At 42.0% G+C, this 6,094-nt stretch overlaps 1 protein-coding gene across 1 annotated transcript in view; it reads right to left on the reverse strand.

The window, feature by feature from the left end:
- The window catches only part of LOC132861955 (C-terminal-binding protein 2), a 99,417-nt gene extending 94,968 nt beyond the window's left edge, over window positions 1-4,449 (reverse strand). The window contains exon 1 of the mRNA XM_060893718.1: window positions 4,085-4,449. The gene's annotated coding sequence lies outside the window, so the exon portion shown is untranslated. The remainder of the gene's footprint in view (window positions 1-4,084) is intronic.
- Window positions 4,450-6,094: the final 1,645 nt, after the last annotated feature.

A 6,094-nucleotide genomic window follows, 5' to 3' on the forward strand; every position in this document is an offset into this window, starting at 1 on the left:
TTTCGAACATGATGTTAGATTATTTCTTTATTACGGGGTGTGTATTATTTCTTCCCTCTTCAACTTTAATCTTTCTGTAAAGATGAATTAAGAGCATCATTAAAACTCCTCCCTCGGTGCGAGGGTTCCTCTGACGGCTTGTCAGCGCTCCTCTAAAAAAATATATACATTTATTAAGCACGAGCATGTTAAGTGAGTTTACTGAGCTACTGGGCCGTTTAGGTCGGGCAGAGCGGAGTGGGGGGGGTGGTTGGTTGCGGGGGAGGGTTGATCGTCATCTAAACCTGTACAGCATTTCGACACGCCGTCACATACGCCGACTTCCTGTATCGGTGAACAGCTGAACGTTTTCTGAACTTCGGAAGCAGATCCGATCAAGTCGCCGCCGTCTGTTCGTTTATTTTGTACATTTATTTTTGTACCGCTGAACATCTCGAGAAATCGCAGCGTGATATTTTCTTCCCGTCGCACATCCCTTCGCTCGACCCGTTTCACGAGGCGTTCCTCCGTTCCCCTGCTACACGCTCTGTATAGATTCCAACTTACAACTAGAGCTGTTTGAGTACATGTAAGGAAACGAATTTATAAAAAGATCACTTGAGGATTGTTAAAAAAAAAAACTAAAAAGAGTCATGTGAGTCACTTCCGACGCCGTACGCTCCTACTCGTACATGCGGCGTGTGTGTTATTAGACTACAGCGGGGTGAATCTGGGTGATCATGAAGGGTAAATGGTGCAAAGGTCAGCAGGGGGTCAGTGAAAGCCCCTGAGGCCTGAAGACGCAGCTGGTAAAGGAGTGGAATTAAAAAAAAAAACTCTTTGTGCAGGAGGAAAATCCCAAAAGCACAGCAGCGCTATGTGAGAAGGTCGTTCACTCGAGAACGACTCTGAAAACTCACTCTAATTAGCTCGGATGATCTTCACGCTCCGGTACTTTTGGGAAACAGGGTCGCAGTTAGCGTATTTTAGAGGACACGCTGATTTATCCCTGTTTGGCTTCACCTCACATGCTTAGATCTAATGATCCTCCTTCACTACATGCAGAGTTTACTGACAGAAAAAAAGAATGAATGATAGGAACCGATTTGGTGAACATCAAATAAATGGGACGTTGCCTTTTTAAAGTCAGCCGGGCGAGACGAGCGATTCCGGCCGAGGTTCTTCATGCATTCCTCTAACAAGGCTCCTTTTGTCGCACCGAATCGTCCACCATCTTAAATCTCGACAATGGCGAGAGAAAACGCAGTCGGTTGTCCGAGGGAAAACACATCTGTAGTGCCAGAACCCCCTCCCTCTCTCCATTCCACCCTCCCTTCCTCCATCGTACCCTTCCTTCGTTCATCTATGCCTCACTCCTTGTTTCTCTGACATTCCTGCCCTCCCTCTCGCTCCTTTTTTTTCCCCCTTCTACTCTATCTCTCCTCTACTCGCTCCCCCTTCCACACTTTTTTCTCTCCGTTCCTCTTTCCTCCCTCCTTTTTCTCTCTCGTCCACACAAAAGCTCCTGGTCCCAAGGTTCCACTCCATTCAGCCCACTTCTCTCCATCCATTCAAATCCACAATTGCCTCTTTGAAAGACAAGGAGAAAGAGATGATAGCACGCAGCAACGCCGCTCCAACTTTGTGTTTACGATTTTATATTAGCGGCAATTCGATTTTCTGCCGGTTCGTGGTTGTATTCCCACATGTATTAACCTTGAAATTCCCTTTTGCCCTCTTGTTTTGCTAGCCAACGCTGCTTGGACCTGGAGTTTGACTGGTTGTCATTTATTTATCAGAGTTTTCTGATATTAGCATAAAGGCGTCCGGTTAGAATTAGCCGACCGGTTTATTACTTAAATTGAATTTTATTTGTGCAGCAGTTTGTCACAAAGCAAGTGACCAGAAATCCAGATGTAGATTTAAGATCCCGGACGAAAAAGAAACGGAGATCGAGGCTTAGCTCAAAATGGAACCCGTATACGACGCCGAGACCTAAAGAACCGAACGTGTTTACACTATGAGCGGACCGTAAACACGATCACGTGCTAATCTTTATAATTACAGAAGCTACGAAGCTACAGAATCCAGGTGAGATGATCGATTTTAACGCCATGACAACAACAGACAAATCCATCAAATCCTCACAAACCCCAAAAGACAAAACAAACCAATTTCAGCTGCAATTTCTTTGTTGATATTGTTATCACATTAGATCAACAAAGTTACCTAAAGCAAAAATGGTCACTTCCTCGTCTGTATATCGTTGCTATTAAATATCGACTTTTAAATAGCAATATTTTCGAATTAATACTCGATTTCCGCTACAAAGCTAGAAAAGTAACTGTGAGCAAAAGCAACCATGAGACATTTCTTGTCTTATAATGCATCAGCAGTAGAACTAAAAAAAACTAATACAATAAAAAAAGGATTAAAACAGAACACAACAGAAGTTCTCAGAAGTTCAGGATTCTAAACCTTACCGTTCCTCATCACCGGTGTGGTAGCTTTAGTGTGTAACTTCAGCAAAAGTGAATACAGTCTCCATCTTTACTCCAAAGCCTTATTACAGTGCTGTAAATCTTCTTTAAAAGTACATTATGTCCACATTTTATATCGAAACAACACGGAAAAGTTTTCACACTATAAAAGGAAAAGAAAAGTTCCCTTTTATCTGAAAGCACACAGCCACAAGTGCAATAAGTTATTACTGAAGATAATTAAATCAGTTTCCCTGACTGACAGAAATAACAAGTTGCTTTGATGGCTTGTCAATCAAATAAACCACGCCCCTATATCATTCTGACATCACAACACGTTTCAACATATCCCGATGAAGGAGACTGGAATCGGAAGTAATAAAGTTCATCTCTGTGTTACATTTTACAACTTTAATAAAACAAAAACTTCACTGATGACGTAGAACAATTTTGACAATTTGCAAGAAGATACAAATAAGAGCGAAGAAAACTGTAGCCTATGTGTGTAAAAACATACAGGACAAAAAATACACTGCGTAGCTATCAAAATAAACTAAAATCAAATAGGGACATTTTTTGGAGCGTCTTCGCAAAATAAAATCCTTTTTTTTCCCCCTTCAAACATTTCAAAATAATTTCGAATAATCGAATGATCCGATGATTCGTAAATAATCGCTCCATCACCTCGGTTACTGAAGAGAAACGCATCTCATTCATGATCATGTAGCAAGAATTAAAACACTTCTCACTAAACACACACACACACACACACACACACACACACACACACGTCAGAGAAAGGGTATTTATGAGGACCGAATGACTGGACCGTGTCTTTTAGATACACATGTTGTTGCCTTTATAAACGCGGTCCAGACAAGAAAACAAAACAAAATACCGAGGCGAAAACACAGAGGCCAGAGAGAGAGAGAGAGAGAGAGAGAGAGAGAGAGAGAGAGAGAGAGAGAGAGAGAGACACAGAGAGAGAGAGAGAGAGAGAGAGAGAGAGAGAGAGAGAGAGAGAGAGAGAGAGAGAGTGAGAGAGAGAGACACAGAGACACAGAGAGAGAGAGAGAGAGAGAGAGAGAGAGAGAGACACACACACAGAGACTGAGAGAGACACAGAGTCACAGAGACAGAGAGACACAGAGACACACACACACACACAGAGAGAGAGAGAGAGCGAGAGAGAGAGAGAGAGAGAGAGAGAGAGACTGAGAGAGACACAGAGTCACAGAGACAGAGAGACACAGAGAGAGACACAGAGACACACACACACACAGAGAGACACAGAGAGAGAGAGAGAGAGAGAGAGAGAGAGAGAGAGAGAGAGAGAGACACAGACACAGAGAGACACAGAGAGAGAGAGAGAGAGAGAGAGAGAGAGAGAGAGAGAGAGACAGAGACTGAGAGAGACACAGAGACACACACACACACACAGAGACACAGAGACACAGAGAGAGAGACAGAGACTGAGAGAGACACAGAAACACACACACAGAGAGACACAGAGACACAGAGACAGAGATGTTGAGCCACATCTCGGACATAAACAGTACAACACCATGTAAAACCCTGGAGAAGTTTTACACCGAATCTCCGCTTGATGCGGAATAAAATCTTACCTTAATGTGACGCGTTTTCTTCCTGGTTGTTGAGATTGTTGAGTTAATTTAATGTTTGTCCTCTTCGGGCTCCCGGAGACACCATCATCATCATCATCATCATCATCCTCCGAGCCGCAGCGTCTCCTTCCGATCTTCTGTTACAAACAGTTGCTCCAATTAAAAAAAGAAAACAACTAAAATGCTGAAATAAACTCAATCATCAAATTCCGAATAATAGAAACAATCCCAAAGGACGCCGCCGAACTGAACCGAACCGAACTGAACCGAACCGATCTGAACCGAGTCGGAATAAACGGGACGAACCGGGATGCTGCTGGTGGAAAGGTTCAGAGTAGGAGGGAAATGTTGCGTTTTTTCTGTTTCTCTCTCTCTCTCTCTCTCTCTCTCCTCCTTTTCTTTCCTCCACCTCTCCCACTCTTCTGCTTTTTTTAACTAAGGCGGGATTTTGGCTGTAAAACCAATGGCACAAAGCGCAAAAAGAAGCCCCGCCCACTCCCAACACACACACACACACACACACACACACACACACACACACTCCCAATACACACATACACCACACACACACACAGACACACACACACTTGTGCTTGCTCTCTCTCTCACTTACACACACATACAATCTTTTACTCAGTTGTGCTTGCTCTCTCTCTCACTCACACACTCACACACACACACACACACACACACACTCTTTCACTCACTTGTGCTTGCTCTCTCTCTCACTCACACACTCACACACACACACACACACACACACTCTTTCACTCACTTGTGCTTGCTCTCTCTCTCACTTAAACACACACACACTCTTTCACTCACTTGTGCTTGCTCTCTCACTCACACAAACACACACACACACACACACTGACTATCCTTGTAAAGGACCTTACACTAAAATAATTATTAATGCAGCTAATTAATGCTATATAACACCTAAAACTTATGTAACACCAACCTCAGAAACCAAAAGTAAACATTTCACTTGATCAGTTTCTAAAATCTTTCTAAAAGCCAAAGGTCCTTACAAGGCTATAATTATGCAGAGTTTTAGGTAGAAACATAATGATTGTTTGTTTGTTTGTTTGTTTGTTTGTTTGTTATATATTAAATGTATAGCACATGCTCATAAATATACGAAAAGTCTGCCAGAAAATCTGCGGATATCTTCTTTCAGTCTTCATGATGAACACAAATGTTCTTGTTCATTTATTATAAAATAAAGTGGTGTATAAACGTTTGCATGATCCAAAGCGTTCTAAAAGTTCTCACAGGATTCAAAAGTTTTGTAAACATTGATATTTATTGTATTCGCATTCGTATGTTGATTAATTCCAAATCAGTCTTCTAAATTAGCAGTCGTTTGTACGCAATAGCTCATTTGCATATGGTGACGCCAAAGAAATTCCATAGAAGGTAAAGCTCACAGAGCTGAAATAACAAAAGGCAAAAAACAGAGACCTTTTCAGAGGCAGCAGTGGAAGTTACTTTGACTCAAATCACTGGCAATGAAAAAAAATATAAATAATTTATCAGAAGCCAAAATATAGAGTTGAATTACAGGAAGTGAGGTGAAAAACTTCCTGTGAGTTTAAAAATAAGTGCGAAAAAATACAGAATGTCTACTATATATAATATCTCTATATTTACTATATACTGTATCTAATATCTACATGGGGAAGTGTCTGAGTGACTCAGAGTGAAGAGTCTGAGAGGCTCAGAGTGAAGAGTCTGAGTGACTCAGAGTGAAGAGTCTGAGTGACTCATAGTGAAGAGTCTGAGTGACTCATAGTGAAGAGTCTGAGTGACTCAGAGTGAAGAGTCTGTGACTCAGAGTGAAGAGTTTGAGTGACTCAGAGTGAAGAGTCTGAGTGACTCATAGTGAAGAGTCTGAGAGGCTCAGAGTGAAGAGTCTGAGTGACTCAGAGTGAAGAGTCTGTGACTCATAGTGAAGAGTTTGAGTGACTCAGAGTGAAGAGTCTGAGTGACTCTTCAGTCTGAGTGACT

Source organism: Tachysurus vachellii, chromosome 2 (assembly GCF_030014155.1).
Source record: "Tachysurus vachellii isolate PV-2020 chromosome 2, HZAU_Pvac_v1, whole genome shotgun sequence".
In the NCBI taxonomy this organism is placed as follows: Eukaryota; Metazoa; Chordata; class Actinopteri; order Siluriformes; family Bagridae; genus Tachysurus; species Tachysurus vachellii.